Source organism: Sander lucioperca, chromosome 24 (genome assembly GCF_008315115.2).
Source record: "Sander lucioperca isolate FBNREF2018 chromosome 24, SLUC_FBN_1.2, whole genome shotgun sequence".
NCBI lineage: Eukaryota > Metazoa > Chordata > Actinopteri > Perciformes > Percidae > Sander > Sander lucioperca.
The window spans coordinates 6,599,399-6,616,884 of NC_050196.1; the positions used below are offsets into that span (position 1 = coordinate 6,599,399).

The 17,486-nt window shown below is 40.2% G+C and overlaps 1 protein-coding gene and 1 pseudogene across 1 annotated transcript in view; both read right to left on the reverse strand.

The window, feature by feature from the left end:
• Positions 1-17,486, reverse strand: part of LOC116044414 (sodium/potassium-transporting ATPase subunit alpha-1) — a 110,504-nt gene that overhangs the window by 86,102 nt on the left and 6,916 nt on the right. The gene's annotated exons all lie outside the window — the stretch shown is intronic.
• LOC116044415 overlaps positions 1-17,486 on the reverse strand; it is a 23,119-nt pseudogene continuing 5,633 nt past the window's right edge.

Sequence of the window (17,486 nt, forward strand, 5' to 3'; positions counted from 1 at the left end):
TACAATGTTACGGAAAATGTTTTATTGTGAATGACATATAGATCGGAACATTCAATAAATACATGTAGTTTTTAATTTATCCATACTTTGTGTGTTGGGGTCTGACTAACATATCAGACAATTAGGTAACATGGCAATAAATAACTTGTGTCTTGCTGTCTTAGTACAATGTCTCCTGCTCCACCCAACCTAGAAACCAAAGGAGACAGAATTAGGGACATAGTTTTTGGGATGTTTCGCCTCACATTTGGGGTCTAAATTCTCCTTTTTGTCTTTCACAGACAAATCAAAAGAAGGGATGACTTGGTGGATCTTAAACAGCTGTGACCTTTATTTTAACGCCCTGGCTGTAGGATGATATCATCACTCATGTCGGCTGACAGTGATTCAAAGAACTAAGACCGGATTGGGGAGCTTGAGCAAGACACGTTCTGAACATCTAGAGCCGAGACTTTCTTCATGATGCCAGTAAAAGATGTGTCCTGCAGGGACATGGAGGCTGAGGACTTTCTGTCTCACAGTTACTCATGACATGATGATATCATACTTGAGGCCATACATATGACTAAAAGGTGAACTCTGACCTGACCCGGCAGCTTAAACAATTGTAGTTTGTGTCACGTTATTAGATGTGTGCACAATCAAATAACACTGTATTAGAAGCCAGTGTGAGTCGAAGGTGTCAATGCTGTTATTTAGCATATTTTACCAGGCCCCAAAGAGCCCAAAGCTGCATTTTAGTTTTAGGCCTGAAACACTATAAATTGATGGGTTTCACAGAAGGCCAAAAATGACGTGGCTGGAATCATGGCTTCGATTTTTGAGTGACTCTGTAAAAGTGATTTTCAGCCTAGGTTCAAAAATAGCATTAGATCACGTACACAGTGGAAACATCTTTGTTAAAATAAATCCCAAACAATATTAACTGTCAGTTTAACTTCTTTTTTCTGCCTGATTGTAGCACATTATTCAGCATGGATGGGCAATGGGATGTTCACTGATCTGTGCTGTGGGGCTCAGATGTACCCCCATCCCCCCTCACACACACACACACACACACACACACACACACACACACACACACACACACACACACACACACACACACACACACACACACACACACACACCAGAGCCAGCCCTGAATGCAGGTTCTGCTCAGCGCTGTGGGTGGAATGAGACATTGACAATGGCAGGGTTGAGGGTTAAAATCCCACTGGGCATTACCATCTGCCACAGTTCACTGGTCTGTGTGGAGACGCAGTTGTGGCAGGAATAACAGGCACGGTTAACCATTACTTCAATCAAAGTCACAGAATTTGGAACCACTTGGTTTTCTTTGGACAGCAATGCCATTTGATATGACACAAACATTTTTTTTCTGAATTTGATTTCTCATTTGGCCAACATTAATTTCATGTCCTCTTCACCTCCAAATACAGAGAACAAAGGAAAATGTGTAATACAAAAGCTTTAACTGCCTCAAAAGGGAAAAAGAATAGCGAGTAAATGTCTTACCGCCTGGGTAGCGTCTGATGCAATATCTTCTGGCTTCGTCGAACAGGAAGACGAGGAGAGTGTAAGGGAGGGCACAGAACCACCAAGAAAACCTAAGGTATGACACATACACAGAGATTGAGCACATAAACCATTACATGGAGATTTGAAATGATGTCTAAGTGTTTCTTTAACTTGTCACCTGCTTTTGACTGTCTAAAAAGGAAAAGAAAATAATCATAATATTGTCAATTTATTTATTTAGCCAAATTTTATGTTTAATTGATTGAACATGCGCTGTAAATACTGCAAATTTCTGCAAATCTTGGACTTTCTTTAGTAATAAGTACCTTTCAATGTCATATCTGAATCTAAAATGAGACAGCGAGAACCTCAGAGGTAAAGACAGAAATAAAAATATCTATTGGTCTCTGCTGGGAAAATGATCTCATTATTACAGTAGCTTTTCTGTTTCATTCTGCCTCTGAAGTGGAAACTATCAACGACACTAGATAATATCTACCTTTTCTAACAAGATAATAAAGCTAAAACAGCACTGACTTAAACTTTACCATCTTGGAATACAATGAAAACAGTGTTTACACACCGACTGCACTGATTGGCAAGAAGACTTAAGTGCAGTAAATGTCAGTAAATTAACAGAAAAAAAGGATTTCATGGATTAATACTTAAAAAAGGATAAACGTAATGCATATTGTGCTCATAAATTTGCCTTCGTACATGAAAAGAAAAAAAACATTTACATAAAAAATTTGACCATTTTAGTTCTATTTTGAGTAAATTCAGTATAATTTGTGATTTAAAAACCATAGTTTGTGTATATAAGGTTGTGTTTTACTCACTTGAGAGGATACATTCTGAGGGCAACGTCTGTGCCCGGGCAATATGACAGGAAGGCAGCCAGAGCAACCTCCTCAAATAGACCAAAGATGAGGACACGGTTGGACCTGTGGAATCAAAGAGTCAACACTGTTAGAACAATTCAACTAATATGTGTTACTTTTTTATTTTTTTTAACATGACACCATTCTACACTTTGATTAATGTTACGATGAGAACTCTTGAAGCTGTGATTATAATTATACATAAATAATTTACTCTCAGATGTTTTGGCATGTTATTAACACTAATGATGTGTGATGTTGTTGTCTAAGAAAAGTGTGCACTGATTGAAGTATAAGATATTAAAGACAAAGTCAGACTACAAAAGTACCCTGCTTGAATTAATCCGGTAAGAAAATACATGTTTAGAAATCACTGTCTGTACTTTAAAGGTCTTCTATGTCTTTATACATACTTCATTCCTTGTTCCATGATGGAGATCGTCCTGGTCTTACAGATGATTAGAACAGCCACTTGGATGATTACAATACTGACGAAGTAAGCTGTTTGACATGTGAACTCTAGGATCTTTCTGCGCTCGTATGTCTGGTGAATACAACATTAAAAAAGATTAGCTAATTTTTCTATTCTGTTCTTTACATTAGAAATGTGAATGAACTACACCATTCATTTAGCATGAGTGTTACTGACCCACTGCTGTCCGTAGCTGTCTTCCAGGTCATTTATATTATTGTCTTCCCAAATCCCTCTGATCCCCAGCAGGTCCAAGGGTTTGAAACCATTTTCAGCCAGGATCACAAAATTTGTGTAGAAGCCAGCTACGGCCTGCTGCACACCTAACAGAGAAGAAGAGCAGTTTTACTTTGATGGGTCTTTTGGAAAAGGTTGAACATTTAAGAAAAGCAACAAATAATATTTTCTGTTGCAACACCTAAATATCATTAAGGTACCATTAGGTACGCTTACCAATCTGTCCATAGGACACGCTGATGAGTCTTTGATTCACCAGTTTGTCAACTTCGGGGTTTCTGGGCTTTCTCTGCATGATGTCACTCTCAGGTCCTTCATAGGCCAGGGAGATGGCAGGGACCTGGGAGACAACAAATAAGGGAAAAACATAAGGCAATTAACTATTTTCAATCTCTTTGTCACACACATGATAAAAAAAACTGTTAAGAAATAAGATAATGTGATCTGCCCTCAGTGAAAGAGCTCACCAAGTCAGTTCCCAGGTCAATACAGAGGATAGTGACGGTTCCCAGGGCCAGAGGGATGTCGGCGAGGACGAAGAAGAGGAAGGGTGTCATCTCAGGGATTTTACTGGACAGAGTGTAGGTGATGGACTTCTTCAAGTTGTCAAAGATCAGACGGCCTGACAGAGTATTTTAGAAATTAATATTGCAAGGAAAATCGAGCGCTTACATTTATGCTTTTCCAGTCTGCATTTCACATTTCTGAAGGTATAAGCCTTGGTGTAAGTCTTACCTTCTTCCACTCCGGTAACGATGGAAGCAAAGTTGTCATCGAGTAGGATCATGTCAGCGGCCTGCTTGGAGACGTCAGATCCAGCGATCCCCATGGCGACACCAATGTCGGCCTTCTTTAGAGCTGGAGAGTCGTTCACACCATCACCTGTCACAGCCACAATGGCTCCCTGCAGAGAGAAGAAAGAAGTGTTAGGATGTCCAAGATTAAATTATTAATTAATTAATGTTAAATTAATGTGCAAGATTCAAGTAAAAAATGTTATGAAACCAAAAATCTAGGACCACAGACATTTCTGAAAGCCTTTAATCTCAATCTGTGTCTGGGACAATGACCTGTCTTTGGCAACCTTCCACAATGATAAGTTTCTGCTGAGGGGAGGTTCTGGCGAAGACGATTTCAGTGTGGTGTCTCAGCACATCGTCAAGCATCTCTGAGCTCATGTCTTTCAGCTCACTGCCGTGGATAACGCAGGCCTTGGCATCCCTGGAGAGGAAATCACAGCAGCATTAGGACAACCGTTGCAATCTCACATCCTGTTAAAAGGGGGTAAACTAAGAATGGGATATACTGTAATTAGGGATATGCAAAAAGAAAATCATGGGGAAACAGGAAATTCTTTTCGAAAACAGACACCCCTTAAAGAAAATTATGGCATCATCAGCAAAAAGTGAGATTTAGAATAAAGGGCTTTACATCTTCAGGATCTGCTAAAACATTAGCAGAGTAAATCGATAAAGACTGTGATGGCTGGCATGGCTTAACACAGATGGACCACCAACCCTCATCGATGCCTCACCCTCGAACTATCATTTAACCTCATCCAGGAAAGACAGGTAAGGTGGGGGTACAGCACTTCAGAAGTAAGATAGAAACTATTAGGACAAATATATCATTGTAAATATATCATTGCACCTGTATTTGTTTGTATGGAAACACTGAAGTATTTCGTCCTGGTTGATGCTGACATGGCTTGGTAAAGTTATTATTCAACTGAAACTAGCAACCTGCTTTATAGATCCCATTTCCACATCTCTTTTTATGTTAATGCAGCCAATGGCTTGGTTTATTTGTCTAGACCCTGCTGATAAAATATGGTCCTGGTTGAAGATGGCCGGAGTTCTGCTTTTTGAAGATTGTCTTGGAAGAGAATTGTCTTGGCTTTTTTAATGAAGATTTAGTGACCATTGTGAATTATTCTCTTCAGATGAGTGTCTTCCATAATGCTTTTTAACTGCCATGGTGAAACCCCTTCTGAAGAGAAATAATGTAGATGCTGCAGTACTCAATAACTACAGACCAGTATCCAATCTGCCATTTTTAAGTACACTTCTAGAGAACCCTTTTAAATCCGTTAAATGATTTTACAATTTTTCACAATGTTATGAAAAATACTAATCTGGCTTTGGGACCAACCACAGCACAGCACTAGTCAAGATTGCAAATGACCTCAGACATTATTGTCTTTGTTTTTATAATGTGAATCACTTTGTGTTGCATGACTTTTGTATGAAAAGTGCTATACAAATAAAGATTTATTGATTGATTGATTGCTTCGGCCATGAATACATGTTTGACATTTTATTAGTCCCATGATTGTGATTTTTCTTTTCTTTTGAAAAATAGATTTATTGTACACTTTTTGTCTTTCAGAGCCTGTAACAGGTTCAGATTTAAAGATAGAATGAGGATTTTGGTATCATATGAAACTAGACTCCAAACAGAAAATCCAATGGTACCACCCATGTCATGCTAGCTTGCCATCTGTAGGATAATCATATCCTCATGAAACTTTACAACCACAAACTAGAGAACTAGGGCATTTAGGAGCGGTACGGCTTTCATAGGTATATTGACCATAAGGGGGTTTCTCAGCAGTTTCCAAAACAGAAGTGATCCCCATCCAATCGCCCAAAAATTCAATTCTTGCAGAAATCTCTAAATCTCAAAAGTTTTTGATACTAAATCACAACATGGCTTTTCCCATGGTGTTCCTCAAGGTTTTGGTGTCTTAATGTGGAATTTTGGAGGAAATTGGACAATTCTTGTCAATTCTTAAATGTTAAAAAATGGTTTAATTGTGAACCAAATCTGTGGTATCCACCCCAAAATTGTTAAAACAACTTATGTTAAGTGAGCATGGTAATGGCCATCATAAACTCATATTTTAATGCACAACTTACTTCAATTAATTAAATGTATTATTATTTCTCATTTATGACTAGAAAACAACACAGGGCTGAGTTGCAAGTCAAATTAATCCTTGGATTCCCAGCTTTGAAATGATATATACCACTTCTATGTCGAATCTACTGTTGACCTGCTATCACCCTCTAAACATCCCTTGTTTCCCACCCCTATCCCTCTAGAAAAAGGGGATGGAATGCTAAGGGATTAACCAACAGGAATTTCCTGCATGAGAATTCTGCCCAGTATTTTTTGAATGTATGTGTTTGGGGACAGTATTTCTGCAGCGTGACTGTGATTTGAACAGACTCTACTGGCTGATGAAAAAAAGTTAAGTCACCAGCTCAGAGACTCCCTAGATGTACAGTAATTGTCTGCAGTGAATTAATTGCACGAGACATTAGCCCTGTGGTTACCAACCTGGGAGTCAAGTTGGACGGTCGTTTAAAACTTGATGCGCAGATTGGTGCAGTGGTGAAGACCAGCTTCTTCCAGCTGAGGCAACTAGCCAAAGTAAAACCGGTTCTATCTCGACATGATTTTGAAATTTTAATCCATGCTTTTATCACCACTCGTTTAGATTATTGCAATGCACTTTACACCGGTATTAGCAAATCAAATATGGCACGATTACAGCTAGTCCAAAATGCAGCTGCTCGTCTTTTAACTGGAACTCGAAAATTTGACCATATTACACCTATCCTCCAATCCCTCCATTGGCTTCCTGTGCACTTTCGCACTGATTTTAAAATTCTTTTATTTGTTTTTAAATGTCTGCATGGTCTGGCCCCCCAGTACCTGTCTAATCTGCTCGTGCCCTACACCCCCTCTCGTTCGCTCCGGTCGGCTGACCAGGCACTACTGGTCGTTCCCAAGACCAAACGTAAATCCAGAGGTGACCGTGCATTTGCCGTGGCAGCTCCGAGACTCTGGAATGAGCTGCCTTTGCACATCAGACTGACTGAGTCCCTTCCTGTTTTTAAATCTCGTCTTAAAACTCATTTATTTTCTTTGGCTTTTAACTCAGTTTGAGGGTTGACTTTGAGTTTTGTATTATTGCATTTATTTTATTGTTTTTTTATTTTGTGTTGTGCCTCTGTTGTATGTTATTGTTTATTTATAGACTGTGTTCAGCACTTTGGTCAACCGTGTTGTTTTTAAGGTGCTTTATAAATAAAGTTGGATTGGATTGGATTGGAATTGCGAAAACATTTTTGGCTGAGTAGATTTAGTTAGCCAACTCTGATTTAGTTTTGCTCTATTAGTACAAGTAGGGGTGGGATGCCCGACGATACAATATTATCATGATACAATATTATTGCAATTTTAAACATATTGAGATATTCTGCACATCTGTTTTATCTAAAAAGAGACATTTCTGATCTCACTTCAATTTTAGTAAGTGTACTAACCTGGGGTTGACCTCAGAGACTGGTACTTTCAAGCGGTCAGCAATGTCTTCAACTGTCTCGTTGCCTTCAGAGATGATACCCACACCTTTAGCAATAGCCTTGGCTGTGATGGGATGGTCACCTGTGACCATTATAACCTAAGGATGAAGCCGTTAAGTATTAACACAGAACGTGATTGGGGATTTGATGAAATAATAGATATATGTAATGTACACTAGGCTTGGGCCGGTGTAACAGCCAAAAAACAAACATTTCTCTTATTGGCTTAAATCTGAAATGTTTCCATATCAGCGGCGCAGTTTAGTTTTCTTTGAGACTTACTCTACCCAAGATTATTCTTGTCACCCCAAAAAACCCATTAACTTTCTACTAGACAAACAGAACATGCGCCGTTCCCCCTCCCACAGCTACTAAAATGTGATCTCCACATTGTGCCGCTCAGCTTAGCAGTGAGGTGCTGTCAGGCTGTCAGACACATAACAATATGTTTATACCTGAACTACTTTAACAAAGAAGGAGAGGGGCTGGTCCGGCTAGGACACCGACGGAGCGGAGCCAAAGGACCTGAATGATCCTCGAGGCAGCAACCATCTTTCGACAGCGAACTATGCAGAGACTGAGGTGAGTCAGTGACATCACACAAACCCCTTTAGAAGTAGAAAAGAGTTGCACTCATCCAGGCTAGTTAGTCTCATCCACACGTTAAACGCAACAATGTAGGAAAATGAGACAGGGATTTCTGTTACCGGCTGAGCTAACATTTAGTGGCAGTGATCTTTGTTGTTTAACAAGCCAGGGTAGCTTAGCGCGTTCGTAACACTCCACATTAAACAATACTATACACTGAAACTAACGTTAGCCCTCAAATAAGTGTAGCAAGATAAGCTACAGCAACATGGCTAAAGCATGGATGTATTCAGAGAATGGGCTAAAGTAGTTTACTACATCAGAGCTATATTTTTTTTACATCCATGAACACGACTCGTCCGTGTCATGACTCGTCCGTGTCAATGATCCTGAGCAGTTTTATTTCAGAATGTAGCAGAAAGTTCTGCTGTGCTTGAGCTGCAGAATTCTCTGGGAAATGTAGCTTGTGGGGATGCTACCGCACTTACGTTACCTGATCAATAAAATAGCTAAGCTACTGAAAAGCTATTTGAAGACTGCAACTCTATTTAGAAGTACCGCTACTGTCCAACACTGCTTTTGATACACGTTAGATTTAGCGCCGTGACGGCGTCATCATGGTTTGCTAATGTAGGCTACTTTTTAATTTGCCAGATGGTGTCATAGTGACAAATGCCAACCGGCTAAGCCTTGTTGTGATAACAGAAACCGACTCAACTCTACTGTACACCTGAAAAGACTACAGTAACATACCTTGATTCCAGCGCTCCTGCATTTGCCGACAGCATCAGGCACAGCAGCACGAGGAGGGTCGATCATGGACATGAGGCCGATGAAGCACAGGTTTTCAGTGGGGAAGTTCATCTCTTCAGTGTCAAAATGAAAGCCCTCTGGGAACTCGTCATCAGGCAGGTTGAAATGGCAGAAACCTGAGTAAGACGGGAAGAAAATGCTTGTCATGAGTTCACAAATGGCTGTTCCTTGACACACTAGTTAAAGACATAAGGATGTAGCTGTAGAATGGAGCTATGTTGTACCCAGGACTCTCTCTCCAAGTCCTCCCAGCTCAACGTAGGCATTCTGGAAAGCGTCTTTCAGCACTTCGTCCAGAGGCTGCTCTTTGCCGTTCATCATGATGGTGGAGCAGCGGTCCAAAATCCGCTCTGGGGCACCTTTCATCACCAGCAGGTGCTTGGTCTCTCCAGGAGTTGAATTCTTGTGGATGGAGAGCTTTTGGACAAGGGAACGACTGTATATTAAATACTTGTCTCAATCCCAATATTATTCTAAACATATGCTAGTACTCATTTATCATAAAGTGGTCGATGGAGAAATAACCTAACCACTAGAGGGCGTAAATCAACATTTCCCTCCGATACCACTGCAAGTATTGTCTTACAATGCTATGTTTGCAAGTTTTTTTACGATAGAAATCTGTATGACTTCACCTCTCTTAGACAGGTTGAACCTTTTCGATATACATGTTGAACAAATCTGAAGGCTGTGGTAAACTCTGTGGATTGTTTACCTGGTATTTGTTGGTAGAGTTGAAGGGGATCTCGGCAATATTAGGGTATTTGTCTCTCATGCTGCGAACGGATCCACAGCACAGTTCAATACACTTAAGCAAGGCAGCTTCTGAGGCGTCACCAGCTACATCTCTCTGAGGATTTAAGCAAAGGAGAAAGTTGGATTTTGACCGAAACTGTGGAAAATATTGGTCATTCTTTATTTACAATATATTGTACATCAAAACTGATATAACACAGATACAAAAATGTTTCATACAATCACATTTGATAAAAGACAAAAGTTGTGTTGCTGACATTTTTATATATATATATATATATATAAAATGTACTGTATAGTTCTCCAATGGTTTATAAACTACAACTATGTAGAAGAACAGAGCAGGTGGATAAATAAGATGAATTAGGACCATCTTAAAGTAACTATAAGGTACTTTTAAATGTTTCTTAAACTTTTTCATTTTCCATCTGATGATCCCAGATGACCTGTAACAGCAAACGAGACCAACAGTGAAAAAGACGCTATTTTTATTTTTAATTATTGCCTTTGCCTGGGTCTGAGTTTTCCTGCAAAGTCACAAAATGATTTACGGCAGGCAGACTGGCTCTACAGTAAGTTATTCTGATGGGTCAGAGATTTTGGTGTAACACCGGAAAAGCCTGTGTTTCAGTAACCAGGCCTTATTGTATTTTGATTTTATTTATTTATCTGTTGTAGTTATGGCTAATACTGGGGCAGGACAATCCCAGAAAAAAGGGAAATAAAACAAAGAACAACTAAAAGCTAAACGGGAGACGGCGGAACTCAGTAATACAGCACCAGCCGGCACGCGCTAGAAAAGACAGCAGGTGTGGTAAAAACACTACCACTTTTGTCCAAAGGGGCCTCTAAAATCAACACAAACTGAAAGTTCCTCAAAGCCACTTTACAATTCAACAAAAAAGATGTTCACAATTTAAAATATTTTGTAAACAATTTTTCAACCTCATTTCTTCCTCTTCCCACTATATAGTTTTAGAAAAAAAAATACTTGTCAGTACTCATTGAGAAATAAATGAATGGGTCTGGGTGGCCACCTCTTCCTACAGCCGCAGCTATATATTTCTGAAAAGGCCTTTAATTATGTTGAGGGCTTTTTAAAAAGATCTGTAGTGCAGTCTGGCTCTTTGGGCATCTTCACCTTCAATTAGCAGGACAGCATGAAAGGGGATAGAGACTCAAACCCGGGACCTCCGCTGACCTTTTTGTCACACAAAAAGCCATTGTTATTTGTATTTTCCTCCCCTGGTGAGTTGTTTAGACTATTTTGTGGTGATCAGATATTACATGCAATAAGCTTTTCACCTTCAGGATGGGGACGTTGGTCTGCTCTGCCAGAAAGACGGCACGGTTGCAGAGTCCGGCGATTCTGGCCAGGGCAGCCCAGGTGGTAGAGCTCCTGTCAAAGGAGGCCCCACTCTGGTTCTCTGTGGTGTCGGCCTCATAAATCTGGTTTTCGAACCACATGTGGGCCACGGTCATCCTGTTCTGGGTCAGGGTGCCGGTCTTGTCGGAGCAAATGGTGGAGGTGGAGCCCAGGGTCTCGACAGCTTCCAAGTTCTTCACCAGGCAGTTCTTCTTCGCCATACGCTTAGCAGTCAGGGTCAGACACACCTAGAGACAGAAATCAACTGTTTAATGCTATAATATGTTTCTTTTTGTATTATATCTGTATTTGAATCAACAAATGAGAGAATGAGAGCAGAAATGCTGAAACCACTCACAGTGACAGTAGGCAGGAGACCTTCGGGCACGTTGGCGACAATGATACTGATGAGGAAGATGATGGCCTCCAGCCATGTGTATCCAAGGAACATTGAGAGGATACAGAAGGCAGCACCCAGAGTGCAGGCTACAGCAGTGATGATGTTGATAAAGTGGTCGATCTCTATAGCAATGGGAGTTTGGCCGACCTCCAGACTGGAAACCAGGCAGGCGATACGACCCATGACGGTTCTGTTTCCGGTGTTGATGACGACTCCTCTGGCAGTACCTGGACAGAGCCAGAGATTTTTTTGAGTGATAAAAATGACAGGCGAGTTTTTTAAGGTTCATTTTCTTCTAACTTGGACTTAACTTGAATCTATTGAATAGTCTACACAACTTCTGTGTTGTCTCCTTTTTTGTTAGTTATCTACCTTCAACACAGTTGGTGGAGTAGAAAGCAAGGTTCCTGGTTTCCAAAGGGTTGTCGCTGGAGAAGTCTGGAGTACGAGCCTGAGCCTCAGATTCACCAGTCAGAGAGGAGTTGTCCACCTGAAGGAGTGAAAAGTAAAGCAAGAATGAAATACCAAAGATATCCAGAGAAGTGAAAATGACATGATGTCTACAAGACCAAAAAAAACAACGACTGCTATTGTTGGTCTTGGACAAAAGTAGGACAATAGAAGATTACACATTTGGGTCAAAATAAAACTTAAACTAAGGAACAAACTAGACTGAGATGATGTGATTTTGAGTCAGTCAAAAGAAACATTTTTCAGAAAGTGATTTAGATGAAGTAAAATGATGAACCACATCTTTCAACACGGTATTTCCCGTTAGATGTTAAGCAACTTTAACCACCATAAGTGCTGTTTGAAGCCACTGCTCCATAAGTGAGATTAATAACAAGTCTTTGAGGTACGGACCTTGCAGCCGTGAGCAGAGATGAGTCTAAAATCAGCGGGGATCTTGTCTCCACCTTTCACCTCCACCAAATCTCCGACCACCACCTCCTCAGCGTTGATCATCTTCTTCTCGCCTTCACGGATGACCAGGGCTTGCTACGAGAATCAAGATGAAATATATGGTTTTTCAGGGCAATTTCTGAACAGAATTATACATGCTTTTATTTACAATAGCAAGAAACCAGATGATAAATGGAAAAACGAGTCCTCATTGCAGTAATACTGATGAAGCAATATGACTCCTTCTTGATATTCTATCATTAGTCACTGTCTTAAATTTCATATGAGCAACATTTTTGAGCCATTTTGTAAATAATTGCAACTAAATGAGCTTTTCATTGATGCTGTTTTCTGTTTTAAAGGTATACCGTGTAGGAATTTCTCCCATCTAGCGGTGAAATTGTATTTTGCATTCAAACGAATAGTGCTCTCTAGCGCCTCGCTTTTTCAAATGCGTGTTGCAACTACTGTAGCCGCTTTTTTGGCAAAGAGGATTCCTTCTCCTGTGGCTCGGCATAAGTATGATCCTCCATTATGAACTAAAGTGCAGTGCAGGCTTTCAAATTTGCCGGGGCAGTGACAAGTGCCTCTCACTGATCTCCTTCTCCGTTTCAGCTGGTTTTAGTCACGTGACGCTGGCTCTATACGAAAAAGCGTTGCTAGTGCATTATGTCCCTCTCAGCGATTGTAGTTTTTCAAAATGATGGAATGACATGGAAGTCTCCTTGGACTTGCCCGTCCAATGTAAATACAGATAAGAAATTCTTTGCTTACGAGGATAAGTCAGATCATTGGCAGAGATAATTTCACACCAATGAGGACATATTTATGAATGAAGACATTGATTTTAGCTAATAAAATACTTGAAACACTACACAGTGTACCTTTAAAAAGTTGTGACATACTGTAGGTATGAAGGTTCAAAAGTCACGAGAAAATCACCTGTGGGACCATGTTCTTAAAGGAGTCCATGATCCTGGAGCTCTTGGCGTCTTGGTAGTAGGAGAAGCATGCACTGATGACGACCACAAAGGTAAGCACGATACCCAGGTACAACTACAGTGAGAGAAAAAAGACTGTTAGTCAGTTCTTATTTGGTGGTATTATTTCTTTAATTAAAATCTGCACAAACATATACAAAGACCTCCTTACGTTATCGTTGACCATTTCCTCTACTGTTATAGACTGGATAGTGAAAGCGAAGAAGCAGAGGAAAGCACCAGTCCACAGCAGCATGGAGAAACCACCAAACAGCTGGAAACCAGATAAAACATAATTTAAGTGTCATAATTTTACTAGTCTCGCTTTGTCAGACGTTCCTCCACAGAGGAGGGTCTGGCGAGTCCACACAGCATTCCGGGATGGGAGAAAAATGTGCTCTGGTTTATTGGCATTTCTTTAAACCAATCATAATCATCATGGGCGGTGCTAAGCTCCGCACGGAGCCGCTGCAAAATAGCCTCAGGAAGGAACTTGTTTTGGTGGAACATGTACGTGTAAGTTGTTTTAGTCGTGCGAGAAAAAAATCACATTGGGCAGACAGCTACTAGCTACTGGCTAGCTGTCTTAATTTACCCTGCAGAGATCTGAGGAGCAGTTAACCATAGTCCTCAGAAATCCACCGGAGTTAAAAATTTCAACACAAAAAAAGCAGAAGGAAACGGACATCGGCGAAAAGCAATGCATCCAGCGGAATTTCCTGCGGCACAGGAGCAATCCCGGAAGTGGAACATCGAGGATGTAGACTATAACTTTGCTGGTTTTACCCTCTTCGTCGAATCAAGGTGAATTTGCTTTTCTAAACTTGTAAAATAGGTTTCTGTTTTGCATGGAAAATGTTGCACAGTCCCAAACTGGAATTTCAACTCAGAAGAAGTGACTTTTACCTGTTTACAGAACTTGACCCATTCAGGCGTTGTGGGAGGAGGCGTGAGGGCGTTTGGGCCATCTCTGGCCAGGATCTCTTTTGCTCTGCCGTTGGAAAGACCCTAAAAATAGACATAAAAAATACAGTGTTGACAGACTGGCAGATTGACGGAAAAAAGGAGCTAGGTGTAAAGTGTAAACTAAGTAATATCATGGTAAACCTGTGAGTCCAGGTTTTACAGCTATGTCCTCTTTTACTGGAGGGCAAAACTATGAAGGAGTGACATGTTTCCTGTTTAAAAGTTTTATTTGGTAAACAGATACACCACTATTACTTCAGGAGGTGTTGCATTAAAGTTTGAATGAATGACATGAATGAAATCTACAGGAAGTAAAATGTCTGTAATCTCAATGCTTTGCCTTTTACAAGTCTGTGTAATTAGACAGCAAAACATGGGATTTTAATATAAATACGAGGATACCAGTGTGAGAGAGGAAAACAAGACAATCAGGTTGTATCTCTGTTATGAACAGTGCGGACTTCAACGAGGTCAGTGTTCTGTTTTTTCACTACTTTGCATGTCTCTAATACGTACACTGACATGGTGGAAATTGGGTCTGTGCATAGTAAGATCTTCCCTGGCCTCTCGTCTTATCTGATTCTGTGGCACACACAGTGGCACACACACACACACACACACACACACACACACACACATGCAGGGTACTCACTCTGGTTAGGTCGGTTCCATATTTTCTCTGAAGTTCATCCAAGGTTAACTTGTGGTCATCCTATGGAGAGAGAGAGAGAGAGAGAGAGAGAGAGAGAGAGAGAGAGAGAGAGAGAGAGAGAGAGAGAGAGAGAGAGAGCGAAGAGAGAGAAAGAGATTAGGCTAAAATCCCTGTCATTTTAAAACCGCAGATATTATCTCCTTTGAGGATTAAAAAATGTCCTGTCATGTCCTCCAGAGGGACACAGGGAACATAAAGATGACGAGGCAAAATCACTCATCTGATCAGGATTATGGCTGCATGCCGGTCCATACAGTGTGATTTTAAGATGAGTCAAAGCAGTCATCCAAGTAAAACTAGAGTCGGCTGATGATTGAACATATGCAGCCAAACACAAAAGCTAAACCGCAACTAGCTTGTTGAGGTATGGACTCATCCAAGACAAAGCGACTACTTTCTTCTGGACATCATCGTTGTTAAACTAAATCAAATTGCACATGGTTTTATATATAGCATTTTCTTTTGGGCTTTCAGACATGCTATTTTATGTTGCTATGGGAATAGCGACCACTGCCTCACTTGTATGATGGTGCAATAATGATTAACATGTCGGCTTCATTGGCTCCATATAGACCGACGTACACTGTTATTACTGTTTTACTACAGGCTATTATTCTTTAACCATTGTTCAAATCTGACACCTGAAGATCATCAATACATGACATTTAATCACTGTTGCCCCTTTCTTGTTCTCAAAGTCAAACTTTCTGAAGACACAATGCACTTTCAGCAGTTGTAACACACACTAAAGACACCGCCTGCTGTTAATTGCAGTAAATGATATGCTAAGTTAGGGAGGTTATGGTGGACTGGTGTTACGGTCAAAACTGTAACAATTCCAAATTTTACTGTACAATTATATTGTCTCAGAAAGAATTGTGATTAACAATATAATTGTCTCTTTTAGTCAAATTGAAAAAAATCCATATTCATGTATTACTTTTTCAGACAAATTGAACTGTTAAGAATGAATCCCAGTGTATGTATTTTTGTTATATCACTGTTATGTGACCCAGATAATGTAATAACACAGGTAGCCTATGAAGAAAACCATGCCTCTTTATTATAATAAACCACTGTGTTTTGCTTAAATGAACATAAAATTGACAATAGAACAATGATCCTCATCAATAAAAGACAAAACACTAATAATCACTTACATACAATTGCAATTTGGCACATCAAAACAAAATCAACAATTACCATCAACAGTCATTCCCCCTACTGTCAGACCTTAGCTAATGTTAGCAATTAATTGCGGTTAAATACAGAAATAAAATAATTGCAATTAGGCAGTTATGTAATGATTGTTACAGGCCTAGTTACGGTTGCTATGGCATTGAGATGTCCTTCAGCAGGCGGAAGGACTTAGTTAAGACGTACCGAGGACAACAATCATTAATATGTCATTTAGATGGGAATTATATTGCCTAATAACCTGCAGCACTCTGTGACCTGGTGGGTGACATTGTGCAGAGGCTGTTGCAGAATAAACATGGGGTAATTAAAGAACGAATTATAAAACTGGCAACAAGCCATTGCATTCACATTATATTGTAATTGTAGCTGTTGTAAAGGTACTTTACTTCAGCATATCTGCTACAAACTGACGGCAACAATCTATCTTTACTCGATGACCTTGTGAAAATCAAAGACCAATTTAGAGCAAAATGACAGAAAATGAGTATCATAATATTATCAAATCATTAGCAGGACACTTGAACATGTTCACTCATGTCTACTTAGTGCTTTGAGATGAACACGAGACCGGATTCTGCCTCCGTGTGAGCTGACCTTGTGAAGGAAGAAGTTAAAAGCCGCGTTTTTAACAAACCGTTTTAAGGGTAGTTTTTAGACAAACACAGAAGTGAGAAGAGTTTTGGTTAAGTGAAAATTGCGACCGATTTTAGTCAGTGGTTTATATGTAAGGGTGCCTCACTGTTCTTGGGAAACGACCTCAGCCAGTTAAAGAGTGGAAAGTGTGATTTTCCCCTTGCGGGATAAATAAAGGCTTCTTCTTCTTCTTCCTCTTCTACATATACATACTGCGAAAAGGCCCCAATAGAAGCAGTGGAAATTGGGGGTACTGTTCTACACAGGAAACCCACCTAAAGTTCGATGCACATGTCACAGGGTGAAAGTGTGTTTTAAACTTGCTGTGGTTTTATGCATGCCTTTTTGTGATTTATTTTTAATCTTTCATGGTTTTAATTGCTTGTTTTTACTGCCCGATTGCCTGCACCTGAACTAGTAGTAGTAGTAGTAGTAGTAGTAGTAGTAGTAGTAGTAGAAAATCTTGAGCCTGGAGGATAGCTCAGGGCTTGTGACCTTCTCCATGTGAGGGAGGACATGCAGGAGGAGCCCACTCGGCAGGATTAGAGGCAGCATGTGACCCTTTTTTTTCTTCTTTTATTTTCTAAACTTGTTTAATGTACAGGGTCCAAACCTATGAGAGGTGGAGGCTTGCCAGAGCCAGCCTATGGTGCGGTCGGGAGGAGGGACCAGCCAGAAATATTGT